The sequence below is a fragment of the Cherax quadricarinatus genome, chromosome 20 (assembly GCF_038502225.1).
Source record: "Cherax quadricarinatus isolate ZL_2023a chromosome 20, ASM3850222v1, whole genome shotgun sequence".
Classification (NCBI taxonomy): Eukaryota; Metazoa; Arthropoda; class Malacostraca; order Decapoda; family Parastacidae; genus Cherax; species Cherax quadricarinatus.
The window spans coordinates 37,886,572-37,910,898 of NC_091311.1; the positions used below are offsets into that span (position 1 = coordinate 37,886,572).

At 44.2% G+C, this 24,327-nt stretch overlaps 1 protein-coding gene across 5 annotated transcripts in view; it reads right to left on the reverse strand.

Annotated features, from left to right (window-relative positions):
* Positions 1 to 24,327, reverse strand: part of LOC128700726 (innexin inx2) — a 240,758-nt gene that overhangs the window by 35,110 nt on the left and 181,321 nt on the right. For 2 of the 5 annotated variants that reach the window (XM_053794118.2, XM_053794128.2), the window contains exon 1: positions 7,474 to 7,791. The exons of 1 other annotated variant lie outside the window; for it this stretch is intronic. The gene's annotated coding sequence lies outside the window, so the exon portion shown is untranslated. Of the gene's footprint in view, positions 1 to 7,473; positions 7,792 to 24,327 lie in introns of those variants that run through there. 2 more of the 5 variants (XM_053794138.2, XM_053794091.2) reach the window with 2 other exon arrangements.

Genomic DNA, 24,327 nt, shown 5'->3' on the forward strand with positions numbered 1-24,327 from the left:
ACTCCTGTTACCCTTGGGTACAAACCTCTCCTCAGCCTCCTTGCATTTTGTTGCTACATATTCCATCATCTCATTAACTGGCTTCCCTGCCAGTTCTCTGTTCCACTGAACCCCGTTCAGGTAGTTCCTCATTCCTGTGTAGTCCCCTTTCTTGTAGTGTGTGTGTGTGTGTGTGTGTGTGTTACTCAGCCTGGAGTCAATTACATGGACTCCAGGCTGAGGGACTAATTACCTCATACTCATTCTGATCATCATTCTTCTTTGTATAGGACTGATGAAGCCACTGTGTGGCGAAACTTTTCCGCATTAAAGATATCCAAGTGCTGAGGATTAAGACATATGTGCAACAGTTTGGTGTCTTTATAGACGAAACGTTTCGCAGGAGAGAGAGATATATCATAATCTGCACTTGGAAAATCCTGGAAGGAATGGTCCCAAATCTGCACACAGAAATCACTCCCTACGAAAGTAAAAGACCGGGCAGGCGATGCAAAATGCCCCCAGTTAAAAGTAGGGGCGCCATTGGTACACTAAGAGAAAACACCATAAGTGTCCGGGGCCCAAGACTGTTCAACAACCTCCCATCAAGCATTAGGGGAATTGCCAAATAAACCCCTGGCTGCCTTCAAGAGAAAGCTGGACAGATACCTAAAGTCAGTGCCGGATCAGCCGGGCTGTGGCTCGTACGTTGGACTGCGTGCGGCCAGCAGTAACAGCCTGATTGATCAGGCCCTGATCCACCGGGAGGCCTGGTCATGGACCGGGCCGCGGGGGCGTTGATCCCAGGAATAACCTCCAGGTAACCAGGTACACAGTAGGGATCTTCAGTCAAATACAGAGTGAGCAGGGTAGTAGTGAAATAAAGGTGATGTAATCAGTCCATCAATCTTGAAGAAAAAATATTTGAAGTGGTCAGTCCCTCAGCCTGGAGAAGAGTTCAGCTCCATGGTCTGGGACGACAAGAAGCTGAAGTATGAGAACGGGGTCTTAAATACTGTCGAAGGTGAGGTGGAAGATCTCACCTTCGACAGCAACGAGGATGAGATGAGCTCAATGACACTAGATGCATACTCCAGACACACCGTTACTAAGAAGATACAAGTTAGAATGAGACGTGCCTTCTACAGGAGAAGACGACGGAACATATAATAATATAATACTATCTTAATTTACTACAGGTACATGTACAAGGTACACAGTCCTAGCTGACATCAATAACATACTACTATATAGAAAGCCCCTTGTTATGCAGAGCATTTTGGGCAAATTAGGTCAAATTTGTCCCAGGACCCACACCAGTCGACTATCACCCAGGTACCGATTTTACTGATGGGAAACAGGCAACCAGTGTAAGGAAACGCATCCAATGTTTCCACCCTTCGCCGGGGTTCGAACCCGGACGATACCGTGTGAAGCAAGAGCTTTTGCCACCAGGCCACGGAGCACCTGAAACGCAGTGGACTCTCTGAAGAAGGGAAAGTAGCACACTAGTTAGATAATTAAAAAAAACATTTCGCTCAAACTGAATACATCATTCAGAGCACAGGAGAGACAGAGGACGATAGACGCCACAAGTGAAACTGAGAGAAATAAAAAATACTTCGCACAATACTTCGGCACAAATGCAGGTCAGTGACATCTAGTATCGGGTCTCTGATTAAAGGAGATAAGACATACACCGACGACAACAAATAAATGAGTGAAATACTTGAAGCTCCGAGACGACTCAGTGTTCAGTGAGCCACTAATCGTCCTTATGATTGAGGATCCATACGAGTTCTTCATGAATGAGACACACAATGCTGCAGACATCTCCCTCATCTGATATAACTCTGACCCATTTGACTTCGGAGCCACTGATTGCATGCCCATAAACTCCGCCCCCGGCCCGGACTCGTGGAAATCCTTATTCATCAAGAATTGCAAGAAACCCTTATCACGTGCTGGAATCATCTCAAATGATATTCTATGAAGCAAAAACTAAAACAGTCCTAACACAAATATCTGCAAGATTATCATCTCACAGTCAGTCAATACACCACGACAGATATCGCCCTTTATTTCGAAACTCCTACAAAGGTGGTACAGTGATAGAAGCAATGATGTAAAATCACCCTACAGCCTGTCTGGAGAAACAGTCTGAAACAATATGAAGTTAACACCTTTATATAGTCCAAATATCTAGTAGAGAATATTTGAAATAGCAGTGTCCCTCCAGACTGAGGGACTGACCACCTCAAAACTTTAAGGGTGATGGACTGATTACATCGTCTTCAAGTATCTTCTGCTTCTATCAACTTTTCTGTACTCGACTGAAGAAGCCTACTGTGTAGGCGAAACGTTTCGAAATAAAGATACCTAACTGTTGCATATGTGTCTTACCTAACACCACGGGTGGGGATAGAACCCGCGATCAGAGAGTCTCAGAACTCCAAACCGTCGCGTTAGCCACTGGGCTAGCTAGCAATAATAAGATTCATCCAGCTAGGTATATTTATACACCATAGGAAGGTTAGCATAGGCACCACTGATTTCATGAGTCATGTTGACAACTCGGGTCAACATGCTAGACCATTATGATATGGTCTTCGATGCTCCTGAAGACAGAACTTATCACAGGCAAAAACCTGTTTTAAGTTCGACAATGGGATTATTGCACACAAAATACGTGCACAAGAAATAACTGGGAAGGTGCGCAGATGGATATTTAACTTCCTAACTAATAGAACCCAAAGAGCAACAGTAAAATCAGGGGCTGCCACAGTAAAAAGTTGTCCCCATAGCCACGGTTCTCACCCCAGTGATATTTTTCATTTTCGTTTCTGACAAAGGTTGGGACGTAAATCATAGTGCTGTATCATCCATTACAGACGATACTAAAATCTGCATGAAAGTGGCATCCATTGAAGACACAACGAATCTCCAAACTGATATAAACCAAATCTTGCAGTAAGCCACAAACAATATGATGCTTATATTTTTCAGTTATTACGCCAAGAAAGAATGGAGGAAATAAAAACAAGATCGGAGTACTAGACAAACTCAAACCACTCAAAAAAAATTCAGATTCAGGAAGGATATATATACTATATAGGAAAGCACTAGTTTGGTAACAGAGTTGTGGATGAGTGGAACAAGCTCCCGAGTACAGTTATAGAGGCTAAAACGTTGTGTAGTTTTAAAGATAGGTTAGATAAATACATGAGAGGGGTGTGGGTGGGTGTGAGTTGGACCTGACTAGTTTGTGCTACTAGGTCAGATACCGTGCTCCTTCCTTAAGTGAATTTGACCTGACCTGATTAGGTTGGGGCATTGGCTAAAGCCGGTAGGAGACTTGGACCTGCCTCGCATGGGCCAGAAGGCCTACCGCAGTGTTCCTTCTTTCTTATATTCTTAAAAGAACATAAGTCAAATGTAAGAGACTTGGGAGTTATAATGTTAGATGTCATGTTCAAGGAGCACAAAAATATTACTATCGCAACAGCAGACTAATTACAGGTTAGATAACAAGAACCTTCTTAAAAGGAGATGCCAAGATAATGATGACACTCTTCGGGTCACTTGTTCGCTCTAGGCTGGAATACTGCTGCATACAAACCCCCTTCAAGGGGGAAAAAATTGCTGAGCTGGAAAATGTTCAGAGAACCTTCACAACTTGCATACTCAGGGAAGCACCTACCTGGAGGGTATTCCGGGGATCTACGCCCCCGCGGCCCGGTCCACAACCAGGCCTCTTGGTGGATCAGTACCTGACCAACCAAGCTGTTACTACTGGCCACATGCAGTCCAACGTACGAATGACAGTTCAGCTGATTCGGCACCGACTTTTAAGTATCTGTCCAGCTCCCTGGAAGGCAGCCAGAGGTCTATTGGTAATTCCCCTTATTCATGATGGGAGGATGTTGAACAGTCTTGGGCCCCGGACACTTAGTGTTTTCTCTTAGTATACCTTACTATTGGGTAGCGCTAAACCTGTAGAGATTATATATTCTTAGTGTACCAATGGTGCCCCTACTTTTCACTGGGGTACGTTGCACCGCCTGCCCAGTCTTTTACTTTCGTAGGGAGTGATTTCTGTGTGCATTATTATTATAATCAAGGGGGAAGCGCTAAACCCAGAGGATTATACAGCGCCTGGGGGGGGATGTGGAAGGCATTCAGGCTTAATTCGGGGAACTGGAGCACAGATCCAATTCCCTAAATCAAGAGCCCCTCACCAACATCAAGGAACCTTCCTTGAGGGGATTTCTGTGTCTAGATTCGGGACCATTCCTTCCAGAATTTTCCAAGTCTCGATTATGATATATCTCTCACCTAAATTATTTACTTTACTTTTTAGAACGCTGGCGAGGATACTTCACAACCTACACCTGGAGGATACTTCAGGGACTGGACCCCACCATGCACACCGAAATTATTGCTTTAAGAGACTTTAATGCTTAAAGGAGATTACCAACAACCCCCTAGGTGTCTTCAAGAGGGAACTCAACAGATTCCTAGAAATAATTCCTGATCAGCCGTTGAACTGCAGGCGGCGGGTACTAACAGCTTGATGGATCAGGCCAGCAACCATGAGACCTGGTTTGGGACCGGGCCGCGGAGGCGATGACCTCTGGATGCTACTCCGGGTAGAAATAAGACATTCCAGTAAACTGGAGTTATCTAACACATTTTCCCCCTGGATGCGACCCACAATAGTGGGCTACCACACCCCTGTTGCCCATGCCACCTAGCAACAGTGGTGCTAGGAAACTTGCCCAAACATAAGTGTCCGGGGCCCAAAACTGTTCAACAGCCTCCCATCAAGCATTAGGGGAATTGCCAATAAACCCCTGGCTGCCTTCAAGAGAAAGCTGGACAGATACCTAAAGTCAGTGCCGGATCAGCCGGGCTGTGGCTCGTACGTTGGACTGCGTGCGGCCAGCAGTAACAGCCTAGTTGATCAGGCCCTGATCCATCGGGAGGCCTGGTCATGGACCGGGCCGCGGGGGCGTTGATCCCCGGAATAACCTCCAGGTAACCTCCAGGTAACATTCCTCCCTACCTGAGAATCGAACACAGGACCTTGGGATTTTGAGTCGAATGCTTTCACCGGGGACCGAAGCGGCATCTATGGGCAGGGAAACTGATGGAGGAATGTTGGGGAGGGGAGACTGGGAGGGTGAAGGATAAGGATGGATGCTGGGGGAAAAAATGAGATGGGGAGGATGAATTGGTATGGGAAGAGGGGTCAGAAGTTGAGTGGGTGGAAAGGATGAGCATGAAAGTTGACGAGGTAAAACATAAGAGGGAAGAGAACAGGAAGGATAGAAGGGAAGGGAAGTAGATAGGACAGGGGAAGATAATAGGTAGGACAGGAGAAAAGATAGGGGTAGGATAGGGGAAGAAAAAGAGAATAGGTAGGAAAATGGGAGGGGAGCGAGAAGGAAGGATAGGGAGAGTAGACAGGATAGAAGGGAAAATAAGGAAGGATGAAAGAAAGTGAGTAGATAGGATAGAAGGGAAGAGTGAGGGAAGCAGAGAGTAGGCAGGATATAAGGAGTAGGCATATAGTGGAAGGGGAAAGAGTAGACAGGATAAGGGAGAGGGTAGACAGGATAAGGGAAAGGGAGAGAGTAGACAGGATAAGGGAAAGGGAGAGAGTAGACAGGATAGGGGAAGGGGAGACAGTAGACAGGATAGGGGAAGGGGAGAGAGTAGACAGTATAAGGGAAAGGGAGAGTAGACAGGATAAGGGAAAGGGAGAGAGTAGACAGGATAGGGGAAGGGGAGAGAGTAGACAGGATAGGGGAAGGAGAGAGAGTAGACAGGATAGGGGAAGGGGAGAGAGTAGACAGGATAGGGAGGGTAGATGGTGGGTGGATGCGGGTGAGGTGACCAGCCCTCCTCAACCAACTAGTTACCAGTTCGTTCTTTCTGCTTTCAACCTTAAAAGTCAAGTCAGCCAAGTTTCCCTTCACTTAAATTCCTGCGGCCATGACTAATACTCCCACAACAAACGGGAAGGTAACAAGAAACAAGTTTTACGTTAACTCTCAAATAACTCACACTGGGTTAACCTGAGTTAGATTTACACACTAATTATATATAAATGTATGACAACACTGCGACTATCCAAGGATTCGAACCCATGCTGCTGTGGCCCTCCTCATGGTGAGCGAAAATCCATGACCCTTTTACCCACAGGATCATGCAATCCTAGGATTGTATGGTCCTGTGGGTTAGAGTGTCATGAGTTTTCGCTCACCATGAGGCGGGTCAAAATACCATGGGTTCGAATCCTTGGCTAGTCGCAGTGTTATTTTTGATCAATACCACTTGTTAGTGGTCACAATAATTATATGTGAGTGTGTGTGTCTGTGTGTGGTTTCAGGGGTCGATTCACAGCTCCTGGCCCCTCCTCTTCCCTGATCGCTACTAGGTCCTCTCTCCCGGCTCCAAGAGCCTTATCGTATCTCCTCACGCCTCTACTACTGTGTGTGTGCGCCTGTGACACTGCTCTTTAGATCACTGATTTTCTTTTTACTGTTTTTGTAAAATATAAGTAAAAACAGAGTTTACAACACTGGTAGGTACTAGTGGTGAAGGAGCAACTGCTAGGATCCTGATATGTGGAAACATGGCGCAAGGTGGTGCAAGTTTAAGGAGACAAGAGAACTTGAAATTCCGTTCCCTGTGGCGAGGGCTGGAGGGAGGATAGGAGGGAAGGAAGCAGTGAGGGAGGGAGGGAGCTGTGAGGGAGGGAGGGAGGGAGCAGTTCTCTCAATGAGTTGCCCGCGGCCTGTCAAGCCCACACACACACACACACACACACACACACACACACACACACACACACACACACACACACACACACTCACACTCCTGGCTATATTATTATTATAATCAAGGGGAAGCGCTAAACCCATAGGATTATACAGCGCCTGGGGGGGATGTGGAAGGCATTCAGGCTTAATTCGGGGAACTGGAGTACAGATCTAATTCCCTAAATCAAGAGCCCCTCACCAACATCAAGGAACCTTCCTTGAGGGGCTCCTGGCTATAGACATGAAAGTGCCTTGGTGACGGTAACAAGCACTTCATCCAAGAAACTGAAACTATCATCCACTTCCCTGGATCGAACCTAATCACCTCCCATTCCTCCTAATAGTTTAGTGATTCCTTTAAAATATAATACCAAGAGGTGTAAGACGGAGGGAAGTCGAGGAAAGACAGCAGTAACTACTGGAAGTGCAACACTAGGGTACAATTATACACTCCAGAAGTACATTAGAAAACTCTTATTCAACCTGAGAACACTACGGGAGTTTAGCGAGTTAAATAATGACACAGTAGCAGATTCCAGACAGGGAATCAATTGTAAATACGGCAGCTTATTTACGTCAATCACTCGAATGTTCAAGAAACTGGCTCGTGTTAGCCTTCACTCCTCTCCCCTGTAAACTTAATTGGTAAATGGGTAACAAGACGCACCTTAGCAACCAGGACCCCGACACAGGGAGCGTCAATCGTTGCGTCCACCAGAGAGGTATATAGAGTGATGCAGTAGTGGTGGTGATGGTGTGATCACTGTGGCAGCAGCCTCACCACGCTCCCGGCGACATCAACACGCTTTTTCCTTCTTCAAACACCGAACACGCATCTAATACACCTTGTTTTCTCCGACTGGGTGCACTACTGGGTAGCAGTACCGAGCATAAAGTTCGACTTGGGACTTGTACGTTCATGAGTAGCAAAAAGAGTAACTGGCTGGAGTTGATCTTTGGTTGGGTTGGTATACGACCGCTCACCCGACCCGCCGTGTTTGTGCCGTTACTAATATATTTTTTACGATCTTCCCATTATCTGTGACGTCGCTAATAAAGTTTTGCCTTGATATGTGTTTTATTTATAATCCCATCTAAGAAGGCTTCACTAGAAAATCAATTTCACTACGTACATAACGCTAGACACTCAGACTATTCAACATGTGGCACCACTGTAGTTGGGAGACTGGGGGTAACGGAGGGGGTGGGGGGGAAGCGCTGCCTCTAGGCGAGCTTCTTCAACAACTTTGTTTTGCTTGTATCGGAATGAAGACTCGACTGATAACCGCTATAAGTAAACATCACCACACCTTCCACCACTTTTCACCACAGAGTTGTCGAGTAACAGTATCCACGGCCTGTACATTAATCTGCACCAGCTGATATTATTTTTTATTAGATATTATCGTACTGAGGTAGTGGGCAGGGCGACTGGCAAGCCAGGGGTGAGGCTGGCTTGTCTCAGCTACATATGCACCACATTGTCAGCATCTAACACCAAGCCTCCACTAATATGCCTAACACCGCCTTACCAATAGAACTATGGGGTACTGCAGGAGGCCAAGCACCTCTTGTGACAACAATCACAGGGTGGTTTATCTTAAGTAATTTACACAAGGTTTTTTATGTATGATAATTGTACTTATGTGTACCTGTACCTAAATAAACTTAGTTACCTGTAATAACTATTGTTGAGGTTTCAGCAGAATTATATAAATATAAACCCGAGATAAATCACACTAAACGACTGTCAGATCAATATACAGAAGAACAGACTTTAATAAATCATAATAAAGGGGATGTAAACAGCCTGCTAAAATTATCTAGCCAAGACAGGGCTCGCAGCAATGGTTTTCAGCTGGAAAAATTCAGATTCAGGAAGGATATAGGAAAGCACTGGTTTGATAATAGAGTTGTGGATGAGTGGAACTCCCCCCAGTACGCCATAGAAGCTAAAACGTTGTGTAGTTTAAAAAATAGGTTAGATAAATACATGAGTGGGTGTGAGTTGGACCCGACTAGCTTGTGTTGGTAGGTCTGATACCGTTCTCTTTCCTAGAATGGGTGTGACCTGACCTGGCTGGGTTGGATCGTTGGCTAGGGCCGGTGGGAGACTTGGACCTGCCTCACATGGGCCAGTAGGCCTGCTGCAGTGTTCCTTTTTTCCTGTGTTCTTATAGCACTGTATGATCCTTTGTTTTCTTTTTGATGATGATAATAATAATCATAATAATCCTTTGCAGACGATTCTAGAATTTATATGACAGTGTCATCCACAGGAGACACAGCGAGTCTCCAAGCTGGTATGAGTCAAGTCTCCCAGTTGGTCACTGAAAACAATATGTTCTTCAATGAAGAGAAATTTCAGTTATTACTCAATGTAGGAAGGTGGAAATAAAAGCAAGATCAGAGTACAAGAAAAACTCAAACTACTCAATAGAACGTAAGTCAAATGTGAAAGACCTGGGAGTGATAATGTCAGCAGATCTCACGTTCAAAGAGCACAATAATGTTATGATCCTAACTGCATGAAAATGATAGGTTGGATAACTAGAACCTTCAAAATAAGATATGCCAAGCCAATGATGATACCTTTCAGGTCATTCGCTCTCTCTCTCTCTCTCTCTCTCTCTCTCTCTCTCTCTCTCTCTCTCTCTCTCTCTCTCTCTCTCATTTTCTGTGTTTTTTTATCCTGTGACTTCATTTTAGAATTACTTTTTTATCCATATAATCTTGGTTCATGCTAGGCAGGATACTCATACATTTTTAAAGCAAGCCACTAAATTATACTGTATATTACATGACAATCTGTTCCACTAGAAAACCAAAACAAGTGCTTTCCCACATCATATACAATTTTAAATTTGTAATTTTTCTCGTTTATCGCCCTATCTTGGTTAGATATTACCTGGAGGTTATTCCGGGGATCAACGCCCCCGCGGCCCGGTCCACGACCAGGCCTCCCGATGGATCAGGGCCTGATCAACTAGGCTGTTACTGCTGGCCGCACGCAGTCCGACGTACGAGCCACAGCCCGGCTGATCCGGCACCGACTTTAGGTATCTGTCCAGCTCTCTCTTGAAGGCAGCCAGGGGTTTATTGGCAATTCCCCTAATGCTTGATGGGAGGCTGTTGAACAGTTTTGGGCCCTGGACACTTATGGTGTTTTCTCTTAGTGTACCAATGGCGCCCCTACTTTTTATTGGCGGCATTTTGCATCGCCTGCCCAGTCTTTTACTTTCGTAGGGAGTGATTTCTGTGTGCAGATTTGGGACCATTCCTTCCAAGATTTTCCAAGTGTAGATTATGATATATCTCTCCAACGAGTACAAGTCAAGTGCTTCCAAGCGTTCCCAGTAGTTAAGGTGCTTGACAGAACTTATACGTGCAGTAAAGGATCTCTGTACACTCTCTAGATCTGCGATTTCACCTGCTTTGTATGGAGATGTTAATGTACAGCAGTATTCCAGCCTAGAGAGAACAAGTGATTTGAAAAGGATCATCATGGGCTTGGCATCTCTCGTTTTGAAAGTTCTCATTATCCATCCTATCATTTTCTTTGCACGTGCAATCGTGGCACTGTTGTGATCCTTGAAAGTGAGATCCTCAGACATTACTACTCCCAGGTCCCTTACATTATTTTTCCGCTCTATTGTATGGCCGGAGTCAGTAGTATACTCTTTTCTAGTTATTATCTCCTCCAGTTTTCCATAACGGAGTAGTTGGAATTTGTCCTCATTGAACATCATATTGTTTACCGTTGCCCACTGGAAAACTTTGTTTATATCTTCTTGGAGGTTAACTGCATCCTCAGCAGATGACAGCCTCATGCAGATCCTAGTATCATCCGCAAAGGATGATACGGTGCTGTGGTGTATATCTCTGTTTATGTCTGATATGAGGATAAGGAATAAGATGGGGGCGAGTACTGTGCCTTGTGGAACAGAGCTCTTCACTATGGCAGCCTCCGATTTAACTCTGTTGACCACTACTCTTTGTGTTCGATTTGTTAGGAAGTTGAAGATCCATCTCCCCACTTTCCCAGTTATTCCTTTAGCACGTATTTTATGGGCTATTACGCCATGATCGCATTTGTCAAATGCTTTTGCAAAGTCTGTGTATATTACATCTGCATTCTGATTTTCTTCCAGTGCATCCAAGGCCATGTCATAGTGATCCAGTAGTTGTGAGAGGCAGGAGCGACCTGCCCTGAACCCATGTTGCCCTGGATTGTGCAGATTTTGGGAATCCAGGTGATTTGCAATCCTGCTTCTTAGCACTCTTTCAAAGATTTTTATGATGTGGGATGTCAGAGCTATTGGTCTATAGTTCTTAGCTAATGCTTTGCTGCCACCTTTATGGAGTGGGGCTATATCCGTTGTTTTAAGTGACTGTGGAATTTCACCCATGTCCAAGCTCCTCCTCCATAGTGTACTTAGGGTACGCGAGAGGGGTTTCTTGCAGTTCTTAATGAAAACAGAGTTCCACGAGTCTGGGCCCGGGGCTGAGTGCATAGGCATGTTGTCAATGGCTTTTTCGAAATCTATTGGAGTTAGGGTAATGTCGGAAATCTGGCATACATTTATGGAGTTTTGAGGCTCATTCATGAAGAAATCATTTGGGTCGTCGATCCTCAGACCGATTAGTGGTTCACTAAACACAGAGTCGTACTGGGATTTCAATATTTCACTAATTTCCTTGTTGTCGTCTGTGTAAGTCCCATCCTGTCTGAGTAAGGGCACGATACTAGATGTGGTATTTGCCTTGTTTTTGGCATATGAAAAGAAATATTTTGAATTTCTTTCAATTTCACTAATAGCTTTAAGCTCCTCCTGCCTCTCCTGGTTCCTGTAAGAGTCATTTAGCTTAAGTTCGATAGTTTCCACTTCCCTGGTCAGCGCCTCCCTTCGTGTATCAGATATTCTAGCACTCCTGAGGAGCTCAGTGACTCTTCGTCGTCTTCTGTAGAGGGAGCGTCTTTTTCTCTCCAGTTTACTCCTGCTCTTCTTCTTTCTTAGGGGAATATGCCTAGAATATGCTTCGGCTACCAGGCAGTTGATCCTTTCAAGGCATTGGTTTGGGTCCATGTCATTTAAGACATCTTCCCAACATGTTTCGTTTAGGACATGGTTTACCTGGTCCCAGTTGATGTTCTTGTTGTTGAAATTGTATTTTGTGAAGACACCTTCACAGGTACATGCATTCTGTTGTTCAGGACCCCTATGCATGTACGTCTGGACTTCGATTAGATTGTGATCGGAATTAGTTGTTTTTGATATTCTTATGTCTCTTATCAGGTCCTCATTATTTGTGAAGATAAGGTCAAGTGTGTTTTCTAGTCTTGTTGGCTCCACTATCTGCTGGCTTAAGGTGTGTTTTTCGCAGAGACTTAGTAGCTCATGTGTGTGTGACCTTTCATCTGCGCTACCTCCGGGGATTGTTTCAGCTATAACATTATTTGCTACATTCTTCCATTTTGTATGCCTTAGGTTGAAATCACCAAGCAGTAAGATGTTTGGGGATGGAGCTGGAAGGTTTTCCAAACAGTAATCGATTTTCAGTAGCTGTTCCTTGAACTGTTGGGAGGTTGCATCTGGTGGCTTGTATACAACCACAATGACTAGGTTTTGGTTCTCGATCTTTATTGATAGAACTTCAACTACCTCATTTGTGGTGTTCAGCAACTCCGTGCAGATAAGGGACTCTTTGACATACAGGCCAACCCCCCCTTGTTGCCTGTTTTTTCTGTCGCATCTTAAAAGGTTGTAACCACTTATCCATATTTCACTGTCAAAGTGATCTTTTGTGTGAGTCTCTGTGAAGGCTGCAAACATTGCATTAGACTCCACTAAAAGTCCACTGATAAAAGGTATTTTGTTGTTGGTGGATGGCTTAAGGCCCTGTATATTAGCAAATATGAACGAGGTTGTATTCTGTGTTTGTTGGGAGGATTTTGTTATTGGCATCAGTAGTTGTAATAATTCTGGAGGGCCATGGGTGGCCACTGGCTGCGCCTCCAGTCCAACAAGGCGCCAAGGTGGTGGACTATTTTTGTTATTTCCTTCCATTTTCTTTTTTCGTTTCCTGCCACTAAAAAATCACCTGGAGTTGGGTTGTCGTAGCTACAATTGTTTGTCTTGTGGGGTCTGTGCCTCCTGGTCCCTTTTAGATGGTATGCAGGGCATTCGATGTTGTAACACTGCTTCTGGAGGACCGAGGAGTGGCACATTTTTGGGTGAAAGAAAGTACAGGAAGAAGAACGACACACTCCTTTAGACAGGAGGTCGCTACATTTTTTGGGATGGTCAAAGTAGCATGTCCCATTTTTTTTCCCCTGTTATTCCATGCTTACAGATGCCCCAAGCATAATATTTGCACAAATTCACCTTTGGTTGAGAATTGTTGGGAGGTGTGTTGTCAATTTCTGCAGGTTCTGGGACTGCACTATAATCCTCAGTATCCAAGCCAGGGCCACCCCGTCCTGGATTCCATCTACTTTCCCCAGTAGAGGAAGGAGGAGACTCCTCTCCAAGATCTGTACTGTGGGCCACAGTCTTGTGCAATGATGGTTGTATATTTACGGTTTTTGTGGTGTGATGAATGGTTTGAAAAACCGACAAGTTGAAGATTAAGACACTTATGCAGCATATGGAAATCTTTATTCAGGAAACGTTTCGCCACACAGTGGCTTCATCAGTCCAATACAAAGAGTGTCACAACTGTCAGACACTGCAGCATCATGGGATCTTGTTACAAAGAAATCTTCAACACTTGTTCAACCTTTGGACAAAGACCTACTTCGACTAGTGGATGGTACCACTATGACCCCGCCTCTGCCTGCTTCACCTCACCTCACTACAGTATATAAGCCACGTCTACGGCCCTATGCTGTACATTCTACAAGATTGATGTACTGAACACATCGACTCCAGGCTGAGGGACTGATTACCTCACACTCCTCCTCTCCTTACGCCTTCCTCTTTGTATTGGACTGATGAAGCCACTGTGTGGCGAAACGTTTCCTGAATAAAGATTTCCATATGCTGCATAAGTGTCTTAATCTTCAACTTGTCGGTTTTTCAAACCATTCATCACAACTGTCAGACACTGCAGCATCATGGGATCTTGTTACAAAGAAATCTTCAACACTTGTTCAACCTTTGGACAAAGACCTAATTCGACTAGTGGATGGTACCACTATGACCCCGCCTCCGCCTGCTTCACCTCACCTCACTACAGTATATAAGCCACGTCTACGGCCCTATGCTGTACATTCTACAAGATTGATGGACTGAACACATCGACTCCAGGCTGAGGGACTGATTACCTCACACTCCTCCTCTCCTTACGCCTTCCTCTTTGTATTGGACTGATGAAGCCACTGTGTGGCGAAACGTTTCCTGAATAAAGATTTCCATATGTTTTTGTGGTGGTTTGGGTAGTGTCCCTAGGAGAGTCTGGGCTGGCAGTAGGGCTGGGGCCTGGGTCTGGGTCAGCACTGGGGCTGGGGGGTGGGGCTGGGTCTGGGCCAGCACCAGCACCTTATTTATAAAATCTGAACCTTCTATGTGTTTCTTTCGTTAGAACGAGTAGGGCCTCGTCCCCCGTTACCAATCAGCCTACGACATTCGAAACACAAAAAAGGCCCAAAACATTGCAGGTTGAACACTGCAAGCCCTCAGCCATACATCAACAACAAGAATTCTTCGCTTGCCTAACCCTTGGGCACGACCTACTTCCACATTGAACAAATGTGACACCACCTACGACTGCTGCACCTCTCCTGCCTACGGTTTATAAGCTCCTTCTCCACACTTATGCCGTATTCTATTCAAGATTGATGGACTGACCACATCGACTCAAGGTTGAGGGACTGATTACCTCATTCTACTCCTGTTCTTCATGAGGAGAGGGGCTATTAAGAAATCGATATATTCAGTTAGAGAGAGAAATAAAAAAAAGGAATTAGAAAAGCAAAAAGAGATTATGAGGTTAAAGTTGCAAGAGAATCGAAGACTAACCCAAAAGGATTCTTTCAGGTATACAGAAGTAAGATCAGGGACAAGATAGGCCCACTCAAAAGTTCCTCGGGTCAGCTCACTGACAGTGATAAGGAAATGTGTAGAATTTTTAACACATACTTCCTCTCAGTTTTTACACAGGAGGATACCAGCGATATTCCAGTAATGATAAATTAAGTAGAACAGGACGATTAGGGTCACAAGTGACATGGTCCTTAGGCAAATAGATAAATTAAAACCTAACAAATCCCCAGGCCCTGATGAACTGTATGCAAGGGTTCTAAAGGAATGTAAAGATGAGCTTAGCACACCTTTGGCTAATCTTTTCAACATATCACTACAAACTGGCATGGTGCCAGATAAGTGGAAAATGGCAAATGTGATACCTATTTTCAAAACAGGTGACAGGTCCTTAGCTTCGAACTATAGACCAATAAGCCTAACCTCCATAGTGGGAAAATTTATGGAATCAATAATTGCCGAGGCAGTTCGTAGCCACCTTGAAAAGCATAAATTAATCAACGAATCTCAGCATGGTTTTACAAAGGGGCGTTCCTGCCTTACGAATTTATTAACTTTTTTCACTAAGGTATTTGAGGAGGTAGATCATGGTAATGAATATGATATTGTGTATATGGACTTCAGTAAGGCTTTTGACAGGGTCCCACATCAGAGACTATTGAGGAAAATTAAAGCACATGGAATAGGAGGAGAAATTTTTTCCTGGATAGAGGCATGGTTGACAAATAGGCAGCAGAGAGTTTGCATAAATGGGGAGAAATCAGAGTGGGGAAGCGTCACGAGCGGTGTTCCACAGGGGTCAGTGTTGGGCCCCCTGCTGTTCACAATCTACATAAACGACATAGATGAGGGCATAAAGAGCGACATCGGTAAGTTTGCCGATGACACCAAAATAGGCCGTCGAATTCATTCTGACGAGGACATTCGAGCACTCCAGGAAGATTTGAATAGACTGATGCAGTGGTCGGAGAAGTGGCAGATGCAGTTTAATATAGACAAATGCAAAGTTCTAAATGTTGGACAGGACAATAACCATGCCACATATAAACTAAATAATGTAGATTTTAATATTACGGATTGCGAAAAAGATTTAGAAGTTCTGGTTAGCAGTAATCTGAAACCAAGACAACAGTGCATAAGTGTTCGCAATAAAGCTAATAGAATCCTTGGCTTCATATCAAGAAGCATAAATAATAGGAGTCCTCAGGTTGTTCTTCAACTCTATACATCCTTGGTTAGGCATCATTTAGATTATGCTGCACAGTTTTGGTCACCGTATTACAGAATGGATATAAATTCTCTGGAAAATGTACAAAGGAGGATGACAAAGTTGATCCCATGTATCAGAAACCTTCCCTATGAGGATAGACTAAGGGCCCTGAATCTGCACTCTCTAGAAAGACGTAGAATTAGAGGGGATATGATTGAGGTGTATAAATGGAAGACATGAATAAATAAAGGGGATGTAAATAGTGTGCTGAAAATATCTAGCCTAGACAGGACTCGCAGCAATGGTTTTAAGTTGGAAAAATTCAGATTCAGGAAGGATATAGGAAAGTACTGGTTTGGTAATAGAGTTGTGGATGAGTGGAACAAACTCCCGAGTACAGTTATAGAGGCCAGAACGTTGTGTAGCTTTAAAAATAGGTTGGATAAATACATGAGTGGATGTGGGTGGGTGTGAGTTGGACCTGATAGCTTGTGCTACCAGGTCGGTTGCCGTGTTCCTCCCTTAAGTCAATGTGACCTGACCTGACTAGGTTGGGTGCATTGGCTTAAGCCGGTAGGAGACTTGGACCTGCCTCGCATGGGCCAGTAGGCCCTATGCAGTGTTCCTTCGTTCTTATGTTCTTATGTATGGACTGATGAAGCCACTGTGTGGCGAAACGTTTCCTCAATAAAGATACCCAAGAGTTGCACATGTGTCTAATTTATCAACATGTCGGTTCTCTGAACCATTCATCTACAAGATCACAGTATTAACAGCTTGACAGTTCCAGCTCCCCACCTACGTCGCAGTCAGGGGGTCAGGACCTCAACCTGCACACTGCCATAACAACTCATTGGAGTCAGAGATAAGGGAGGAAGTGTGGGACATACCCAGTTAAAAGCATGTGGTGCCAGAATCACAATTAAGAAAACACTGTACCTACATGTACATAAATGGCTTGCAGTACCGACAAGATGTAGAATTAGACGCATGTGCAACATCTAGGCATCTTTATTTGTAGACGTTTCGCCAACCAATGGCTTTATCAATACAATAAAAGGGCATAATCTGAAGAATGTAGAATTATGGTATACAAAAGATAAGGTAATTAGTCCCTCAGCCTTGGCTGAGGGACTAATTACAACGGTAGTTTTTAAGAGGAAACTTGTTCAGTGTTCACTCTGGAGCTTCAACGCCAACTAGTGAACAAGATACAACGTAACACCTACAGGTGGGCGTTTTATGTACGTACTTGAATGAAACTTAAATGAAACGTCTTAAGGACGTCGCTGCTATTAGTGAATTTTGGTTTACTATATACCGAAAGTGCCTGATCAGCCTGGCTGTGCTGCCTATATGGGCATGTGAGCAGCTAGGAGCCACAGCCTGGTTGATCAGGGAGTCAGCAACTAAGCTTGACCTCAAATCGGGATGCAAATGTAAAAGAACCCTCGAAATCCATCACAAGCATGTCATAGGTATGACTTGACCAGACATTTGTACAATGATGATATTCTTCGTGATGTGACAATATCAGCATCACCGTCTGTGTCACCAGGATCAGCATTACCAGCCTGTCTGTATTGTATACCATTTTGATATTCACCAGCATTATTGTCTATGTTACCAGGACGAGCATTACCGTACGGCTGTCACCTGACCAGACTAAGAGGTGCGTAGTCCCGGGACAGTAGATGCATAGCGCAAGGCCAACAAGTGGAAAAGATAAATAAACACAGCTTGCAGAGAGGAAGCTGCCTACTTCTGCGCACTGACTGATGAAGTCTCTTCTACAGGAGAAATATCTCAGCACTTTTCCAGACCTTGCCCTCATACCGTGCCTTCCACAACAATGAAATAAAAGGGAATCATCACTGCACCTTTCAAAAGACTGCTATAAATTAATGTGATACTAACTGGCTACTATAAATTACAGAATGGATGGTACATTCTCACACGTCAAGCTCACCTCCATTTCTTATTATTTAACACTTAAACCAACGTGAAAAATATTTGCACAGGCTGTATTGTTTATGTCTTTTTTTTCCATTAGAAGCGATACAAATCCTGGAGCTGCGAGAATATCCCGTTGCTTGGTGCCCCACTTATGACTAAAATACCTAGGTGATCTAGTCAGATATTTGCTTCACAGGTTCCCCTGATGATATAGGGGAAGACGGTAAGACGAAACGGCCTTGAGGGCCATGCATGATTAATAATGCATTACTCCTAAGGCCAACGAACTGTGATTGCTTGTATAACTTTTTGTGTTGAATCGTTAAACAGGTGTGATCTCGGAGAGGCAGATGGGCAAACCATCGTGTTGCTGGTCGTCAGAGTGGAGGCTGCAGGGTGCTCCCGGTCAACACAAACATTGGATGGCTTATCTCTGGTTGCCATCTTGCACTGACGTCACTATTACCCTAATCCATGGTCGCCTTCAGAACACTCATCATCACACATTATCTTAGATGGTCCCTGACCGACGCATCTTCACACTCGGCGGTCTTTGGACGCCAGCTGAAATTTGCTTGGGAATTGCTCAGGGTAGCTATGGGTAATAACTCCCAACATATCCCTAACTACTCTCAGGAAGGCAACTGACCATCTTTCAAGCAGTTACTGATTTGCCGAGCTGTGGTTGGACTGTGTGGATCTAGCTTATATGGCCTTATTTGCCAGTTCATCAGTGAGGTCTGATTCATGACTGGGACACTGGGGTGATGATCCCGAAACCAAACCACAAATTGTAAATGAAAATTAGTCAACGTTTCCGACCGTCTAGAGCCATTATCCAACCGCAACTTAGAAATGAATCAATATGGACCGAAATCATGGCTAATTTCCTTTCTAATATGCGAGATGATGGGAACGTTCGAGGAAATTTGGGCCGTTTCACTGTTGCATTGAGCTTGGCGGTGAAACAGCTTAGTTGACTGGGTAACTAGATCTGTCTCGTGGTTCTGTGGTAACGCCAGCTGCAACCCACCACCCATTATTCAACCTGATAAAGTGTATAATAACTAGCCACTGACGTTCGAGGCGAGGTAAGTAATTAAGCAGCAGGTACGCTTCGTTACTCAGCGTAAGATTGGAGAAGGAGGGGAGGGGAGGGGAAGGGAAGACGGGGGAAAAGAAGGAGGGGGGGGGTGATCGGCATCTTGCGCTACTCATGTTATCCGAAGGAAGGTCGTCGCCAGAAGTCGTGTTGCCGGGATAGTAGTGAAGAGTAACCCAAGGACGTTGATTCCTACAAGCAACAGCAGTGACAACTCGAGCAGTTATCTGGATAAAGAGGAACCTCTAAACAAAGTGTACATATTCTGACGACGACGACGACAACGAAGAAGAAGAAGAAGAAGAAGAAGAAGAAGAAGAAGAAGAAGAAGAAGAAGAAGAAGAAGAAGAAGAAGAAGAAGAAGGAAGAGGAGGAGGAGGAGGAGGAAGAGGAGGAGAGACGGTCGTGAGTATTAAGCCAAAATCAGAGACCACAGAGATGCCCACCATTCCTTTCGCTTGGCTGATTTCATAGGACTGAAAAATCGCTTAGGTGGGCTGAACTGGAATGACCTGACTAAGGGTCAGGTAGGTGGTGATGGCTGCCGATACGACGCTTTCCAGGGCATAGTTCTAGCTGCTCAGTCAAATTATGTTCCAAATAGGGAAATCAGATCAAACAAAAATGATCCTAAATGGATGAACAATAGATTAAAATATCTGATTGGTCAAAAAAGAGGCATATATAGGCAAATCAAAAGAGGAGAGGGGCAATTAAGAAATCGATATATTCCTGGAGTTTACCTGGAGAGAGTTCCGGGGGTCAACGCCCCCGCGGCCCGGTCTGTGACCAGGCCTCCTGGTGGATCAGAGCCTGATCAACCAGGCTGTTGCTGCTGGCTGCACACAACCCAACGTACGAGCCACAGCCCGGCTGGTCAGGAACTGACTTTAGGTGCTTGTCCAGTGCCAGCTTGAAGACTGCCAGGGGTCTGTTGGTAATCCCCCTTATGTATGCTGGGAGGCAGTTGAACAGTCTCGGGCCCCTGACACTTATTCTATGGTCTCTTAACGTGCTAGTGACACCCCTGCTTTTCATTGGGGGGATGTTGCATCGTCTGCCAAGTCTTTTGCTTTCGTAGTGAGTGATTTTCATGTGCAAGTTCGGTACTAGTCCCTCTAGGATTTTCCAGGTGTATATAATCATGTATCTCTCCCGCCTGCGTTCCAGGGAATACAGGTTCAGGAACCTCAAGCGCTCCCAGTAATTGAGGTGTTTTATCTCCGTTATGCGCGCTGTGAAGGTTCTCTGTACATTTTCTAGGTCAGCAATTTCACCTGCCTTGAAAGGTGCTGTTAGTGTGCAGCAATATTCCAGCCTAGATAGAACAAGAGACCTGAAGAGTGTCATCATGGGCTTGGCCTCCCTAGTTTTGAAGGTTCTCATTATCCATCCTGTCATTTTTCTAGCAGATGCGATTGATACAATGTTATGGTCCTTGAAGGTGAGATCCTCTGACATGATCACTCCCAGGTCTTTGACGTTGGTGTTTTGCTCTATTTTGTGGCCAGAATTTGTTTTGTACTCTGATGAAGATTTAATTTCCTCGTGTTTACCATATCTGAGTAATTGAAATTTCTCATCGTTGAACTTCATATTGTTTTCTGCAGCCCACTGAAAGATTCGGTTGATGTCCACCTGGAGCCTTGCAGTGTCTGCAATGGAAGACACTGTCATGCAGATTCGGGTGTCATCTGCAAAGGAAGACACGGTGCTGTGGCTGACATCCTTGTCTATGTCGGATATGAGGATGAGGAACAAGATGGGAGCGAGTACTGTGCCTTGTGGAACAGAGCTTTCCACCGTAGCTGCCTCGGACTTTACTCTGTTGACGACTACTCTCTGTGTTCTGTTAGTGAGGAAATTATAGATCCATCGACCGACTTTTCCTGTTATTCCTTTAGCACGCATTTTGTGCGCTATTACGCCATGGTCACACTTGTCGAAGGCTTTTGCAAAGTCTGTATATATTACATCTGCATTCTTTTTATCTTCTAGTGCATTTAGGACCTTGTCGTAATGATACAATAGTTGAGACAGACAGGAGCGACCTGTTCTAAACCCATGTTGCCCTGGGTTGTGTAACTGATGGGTTTCTAGATAGGTGGTGATCTTGCTTCTTAGGACCCTTTCAAAGATTTTTATGATATGAGATGTTAGTGCTATCGGTCTGTAGTTCTTTGCTGTTGCTTTACTGCCCCCTTTGTGGAGTGGGGCTATGTCTGTTGTTTTTAGTAACTGTGGGACGACCCCCGTGTCCATGCTCCCTCTCCATAGGATGGAAAAGGCTTGTGATAGGGGCTTCTTTCAGTTCTTGATGAACACGGAGTTCCATGAGTCTGGTCCTGGGGCAGAGTGCATGGGCATGTCATTTATCGCTTGTTCGAAGTCATTTGGCGTCAGGATAACATTGGATAGGCTTGTGTTAACCAAATTTTGTGGCTCTCTCATAAAAAATTCATTTTGATCTTCGACTCTCAGTCTGGTTAGCGGCTTGCTAAAAACTGAGTCATATTGGGATTTGAGTAGCTCACTCAAAGGGAATTAGAAAAGCAAAAAGAGATTATGAGGTTAAAGTTGCAAGAGAATCGAAGACTAACCCAAAAGGATTCTTTCAGGTTTACAGAAGTAAGATCAGGGACAAGATAGGCCCACTCAAAAGTTCCTCGGGTCAGCTCACTGACAGTGATAAGGAAATGTGTAGAATTTTTAACACATACTTCCTCTCAGTTTTTACACAGGAGGATACCAGCGATATTCCAGAAATGATAAATTATGTAGAACAGGACGATAATAAACTGTGCACGATTAGGGTCACAAGTGACATGGTCCTTAGGCAAATAGATAAATTAAAACCTAACAAATCCCTAGGCCCTGATGAACTGTATGCAAGGGTTCTAAAGGAATGTAAAGAGGAGCTTAGCAAACCTTTGGCTAATCTTTTCAACATATCACTACAAACTGGCATGGTGCCAGATAAGTGGAAAATGGCAAATGTGATACCAATTTTCAAAGCAGGTGACAGGTCCTTAGCTTCGAACTATAGACCAATAAGCCTAACCTCCATAGTGGGAAAATTTATGGAATCAATAATTGCCAAGGCAGTTCATAGCCACCTTGAAAAGCATAAATTAATCAACGAATCTCAGCATGGTTTTACAAAGGGGCGTTCCTGCCTTACGAATTTATTAACTTTTTTCACTAAGGTATTTGAGGAGGTAGATCATGGTAATCAGGGCCGGATTACCGCATAGGCAAACTAGGAATTTGCCTAGGGCCCCGCGCATTTGGGGGCCCCACGGTCCAAGGGGTTCAGAGGCTCATCCAAGACTGCGCACATGGTGCAAGTGCAAAGGGGTCCCTACCTAAAAAGTTCAAGTGTTTGGAGAGTAAAATTGATTTTTAAAACTTAATCAAAACAAAAATAAATAATGAAATAAAATAAAATAAAATAAAAATAAATAAACCTAACCATAGATGGCAACACTCAACACGCCTTTGTTTACATCAGAACAGCTGTGTTTTCCCGCTAATGGGTGAGTATGGGAGATTCGTCTCCAATTTTCTGTAGTTTATATGATTTGACAGTCTTATGTATGATGCAATGATAACAATAATGGTCAGTGATTTATAAAGGGAATAATAGTGCTGTAGTGGTTATGCTGAATATAATAGGTACATGATGTCACTACTTTAATAGCCTAATCTAGTAATACTATGCTGTCTTGAGTTTATTCTCTTTAAAATGCATGATTTAACAAGATAGTTATAATGGCTGTTGGTAAATGGTTTTGGTTGTCTTGATGTACTTTCCCTATTAAATTTAATCTAAATAGCCAGAATGTATTTAATTAGACCTTAAACAGGCTCACACCGACACCCCCCCTACCCCCAAGCTGGAAGGGGTCGCCTCGCTTACCCGTAACTCAAAGGGGCCCCGCCCATCTGAATAGCCTAGGGCCCGGAGACTTCTTAATCCGGCCCTGATGGTAATGAATGTGATATTGTGTATATGGACTTCAGTAAGGCTTTTGACAGGGTCCCACATCAGAGACTATTGAGGAAAATTAAGGCACATGGAATAGGAGGAGAAATTTTTTCCTGGATAGAGGCATGGTTGACAAATAGGCAGCAGAGAGTTTGCATAAATGGGGAGAAATCAGAGTGTGGAAGCGTCACGAGCAGTGTTCCACAGGGGTCAGTGTTCGCCCCCCTGCTGTTCACAATCTACATAAATGACATAGATGAGGGCATAAAGATCGACATCAGCAAGTTTGCCGATGACACCAAAATAGACCGTCGAATTCATTCTGACGAGGACATTAGAGCACTCCAGGAAGATTTGAAGAGACTGATGCAGTGGTCGGAGAAGTGGCAGATGCAGTTTAATATAGACAAATGCAAAGTTCTAAATGTTGGACAGGACAATAACCATGCCACACACAAACTAAATAATGTAGATCTTAATATTATGGATTGCGAAAAAGATTTAGGAGTTCTGGCTAGCAGTAATCTGAAACCAAGACAACAGTCCATAAGTGTTCGCAATAAAGCTAATAGAATCCTTGGCTTCATATCAAGAAGCATAAATAATAAGAGTCCTCAGGTTGCTCTTCAATTCTATACATCCTTGGTTAGGCCTCATTTAGATTATGCTGCACAGTTTTGGTCACCGTATTACAGAATGGATATAAATACTCTGGAAAATGTACAAAGGAGGATGACAAAGTTGATCCTATGTATCAGAAACCTTGAATATTAAAATGGTATTAAATACCGACAGGTTGTTAGGTAAGACACATATGCAACAGTTAGGTATCTTTATTTCGAAACGTTTCGCCTACACGGTAGGCTTCTTCAGTCGAGTACAGGAAAGTGATAGAAGCAGAAGAGACTTGAAGACGATGTAATCAGTCCATCACCCTTGAAGTTTTGAGGTGGTCAGTCCCTCAGTCCGGAGAAGAGTATTGTTCCATAGTCTGAAACAATATGGAGTTGAAGTAAGCAAAGCAAAGCAAACAAGTTCAGGTAAGATCCCAATGGGATGAGCGGGGAAGACGGGACAGATGAAGAATAGCTCTGGAGAGGAGTGTTCTTAGTCAGAGAAATAGAGCCAGGGCTTAACCCAGCAGCTAAGGCGATCGTGGGGCAGTTTGGTCTGTCGTAGGCTGATTGGGACAGTAATCCCAACATGTGGATAGTCTGTTGCTG